The sequence below is a fragment of the Papaver somniferum genome, chromosome 7, assembly GCF_003573695.1.
Source record: "Papaver somniferum cultivar HN1 chromosome 7, ASM357369v1, whole genome shotgun sequence".
In the NCBI taxonomy this organism is placed as follows: Eukaryota; Viridiplantae; Streptophyta; class Magnoliopsida; order Ranunculales; family Papaveraceae; genus Papaver; species Papaver somniferum.
In genome coordinates this window covers 96,974,546-96,978,231 of record NC_039364.1, presented here as the reverse complement: position 1 = coordinate 96,978,231, position 3,686 = coordinate 96,974,546, and the positions used below count along the sequence as shown (strand labels likewise).

The following is a 3,686-nucleotide window of genomic DNA, read 5'->3' as shown; positions in this document are numbered from 1 at the left end:
GTGCATTTTTTTATCTTTAACAAAACCAGTGCTGTGCAGCAAGTTTAATGAGAATTTTTGATTCGGTGTGACGGGTCGCAATGCGTTTAACCTTGTTGCAGTCTCTATAATCAATCAATAATCTTGTGTTGATAATCTTGTAAAATGAAAGGATCAAAAAAGTTCATTCGAGTCATTTTTAGCTTACAGTCCAAAATTTGGCTTAGAATTATTTTATAACTTGCTTTTCTTCCTCTGTAGGTTGAGTTGCTCTCCCAATTGTTACCGACTTAGGTGGCCAAATGATAATACTGCCTCCAACACATACATACAACAAAATTAGGTGATCTAACTCATTCAACTGTACTTGTTATATAGATGTAATATAATCTGGTGTGGTTTATAGCCTTTTCTCTAACAGAACTGGTCTGCAATAGAATCAGGTATATAGAGTTGTTTCCCATGCAAAAACACCGGTATCTAGAGCAGCTATACCACTCTCAAAACCCTGGATAGCAACAAAAAATTATATCGAAAACATCGCAGTGGAGACAATGCAATGTGAATCAAAGTGAACCAACATGTTTGTTCACCACGGACAAATTCTCATCCTTCTTATTAGATAAACCCATACCATTTTGTTCTGGTTCCGGGATGATTCGAACACACCTCCTGCAATGTCTGCATCTAGCCACAAAAACATCTTTCTTATTATTAGCTAAACCGAGACCAGTTTTTTCACCGCCTCCACCAGTGACACCACCTTTTTTTTGAATGATTCTTCTTCTTTTCACCGCCTCTGCCACTGCCACCGTCAGCGCCTGAATATATATTCATCACATTCAACTTAAAAAAAGAAATCAAGGCTACTCACAAATTAACACCTAAATTACTCATAGGAACGAAGTCAGTAGGTGCTTCTGCCAAGCTCTACCTTTTCATGTGTACCCTCCAAGCGAGATTCGTTAATTTGTAATCCTTGCGCACACAGCTTTAGAAGCTAATCTTCTCTGAGGTTCGAGATACTTTACATGCTACACCATCAAGGGCACTAACACAGTGAATCCAAAAATGAGAAGGAATTCAAACACTGCTTCCAGCAATGAGATATTTTTCCTGCCGTATCTGCACCGGTACACTGGTCAAGCTGCCTTTGTTCGCGACTACCTACTACCTAAATAAGCGACAAAGTCAGATAATAACCCGTTAATGTATTGGTTAAAAGATACCAATTAGGCGAGTTCACAAACTACTAAGCGAAAACTTATACAAAATGTTGCCAGTAGTGTTTTGCGATATCGATGAACCATACAGCTCAGTACATTATAATTTAACAAAACGAATTATACAGATTGGTACACTCTAATTTAACCAATTGAACCTTTATCAAGATTTGGCCAGTTCTATATGCACCACTATTCAATAGTTTAGATATTTGGACTCAACAGTTATTTTATTAAATGATAAGGTGGATGGGAGTAAGGGATACTTCCTGTATAATTATAGTACGAAATACCTTACAGGGGTATGGCTGATAGACTGATAGGGACCCCGTGAGACTTAATATGTCAATCAGGGTACATAAGGCATTGTTAGACATTCACATGAGGCATTTAACCTGCAAAGGGAAAAATAAAGAGGTCAAACCATGTAAAAAGAGAAGTATACTTCTAAACCATGCGACAACATCGACGTATGGTCAGAGTTTTACCAACCGCTTCCTGCACTTTGGGCAGTAAGTGAATGGCAGACCCATATATTACAAATTTTAATTTCTTTATTTTTTGTTTTGTTTCTGCTGCAAATCACAAATATTACTAATCTGGCGATACCCTTTATGTATTCAAAAATGAAAAAATAAAATAAAAAATACAGTTATAACGGTCTATAAAAATACTTTACGCCAGAGAAGAAATAAAATATCTCCATTAATACGTTAAGGGCCAGTCATTTGGTATTGGCAAGAATATCATATACTCAAATAAACTGGATGTTAACAAAGTCATTAAGTACCTAATGTCATTCAAGAAAGAGAGCTTCTGAGTGAGATACAAAAATTTCAAAAATTAGGTCTTTTTGTAGTTTGAAGTTAGTATGCATTCTTGCATTTGGAAGATATCCCCTCTGACAGAGATTATCAGTTAAAATTATTATGCATATAGATAGAAGTAATAAAACTTCAAATATATATATGAAGATACCTGGAAAGGTTGTCTTTTATAGAACAGTTTTGAATCAATCCCATTTTCATCTCCGAGTACATCATCAGCTGCAACATCTAATCTTTCGATGCTTTCCGAGTCGTCATCATCGTGACTGGAAGTGAAAATTAAACTTAGGATAATGTAATAATTAAAATTCTGCACTAAGCATAAGACAATGTGACAAATTTGCACTAAGAATAAGAATAAGTGATTATATTTTTAACTATTCCTACATGGTAATTAAAAGGATAATGCATTATTGTGTACTTTATATGAAACACACAAAAAATCCAACAAATCTATAGTAAAAAATCTTCTACTTCATAATACTAAAAATCTAATCAGTTTCAAAGTAGAATGAAATTTGTATACAATACAAACAAAAAAATAAAGCCCCCATTGTAACTTGCCCACAAAATAGAGAGAAAGAATAATATTAACAGAGGTAGCGGCTTTGTTGCTTTGCAAGACAATCCAAACCCATTACGAACATGATGGAACTAAACTGGTTGTTCAGGCATTTTGTCAAACACCTTATTTGCAACCTGATGGTTTTGCTGTTAATGAAAAACCCTCTTTATTGCAAACCTTATTTGACAGCCATGAATCAATGCCCCTAACCCATTGACTCCCTCCAAAATCGAATTGGATTGGAACCCAATAACTCATATTACTCATTAGTCTCACGAAACTCATCTCAAACATTCAGCAAATCAACCACAGAATATCTAACCAAAAACTTCATCAAAATTTAAATCAAACCCAACTTTATGTTCGTAGATGTTAATAATAATTGCATAAGGGGTTTAGAGGAATTCGTGTACCTTTTTCGCTAATCCCAGCAGCTAACTCCAAGAACAAATTTTATAGATGTCAATCACGGATTGTTGCTACAACTTGAACAAAGAAGAATAACTCTTGTAGCTTTAGTGGAACAAAGACCACTTTTTTTTACTATGAACAAAAAACGAATAGCTACTGTATCTCCTTTTCTTAGTGATTGATTTGATGAACACCTCCACAAAATCTCTATGCGAACTCGGGAAGGAGGACGAAGAAAAGAGTTAGGCCTTCAAAGAGTTACGTCTTCAAAGAGTTAAGTTTGACGGATGTAGTATTTACCTACCAGTCGTTAATAACGTCCAGTTAAGTATTCGGTGTAAACAAAGTGTAACAAATTATTTAGGCACAAATTCTGACAAAAGTATTGTCTACCCACGTTTTTGTTAACGGGGTTACAAACGGCCAGTTAAATACAGGGTGTAAAAAAAGTGTAATCCAAGTTTTAATGTCCCGACCTATAGAGTCCTGCCAAGTGTCCTTTCCAGAATTACTAATGCCCAAAGTTGTTATCTAATTTAATTTGAGGGGGGTGTCACACTCAACGTGCGACGTGGAAGCTCATATGACTTAGCATTTTAAAGGAGAGGAGATATTAATCTACTTTGAAGTTCTTCATCTTATTATCGTTTGTTTATACTATAATGAATATTTATGATTGAT

At 35.2% G+C, this 3,686-nt stretch overlaps 1 long non-coding RNA gene across 1 annotated transcript; it reads right to left on the bottom strand.

Moving 5' to 3' along the window:
• Positions 1–323: 323 nt before the first annotated feature.
• LOC113292838 lies at positions 324–3,216 on the bottom strand. The gene is made up of 5 exons (XR_003331898.1): positions 3,008–3,216; positions 2,181–2,295; positions 1,496–1,597; positions 914–1,153; positions 324–800 (listed from the first exon to the last, which is right to left on the bottom strand). It is a non-coding gene; the product is annotated as an uncharacterized LOC113292838 (long non-coding RNA).
• Between the last annotated feature and the right edge of the window lie 470 nt (positions 3,217–3,686).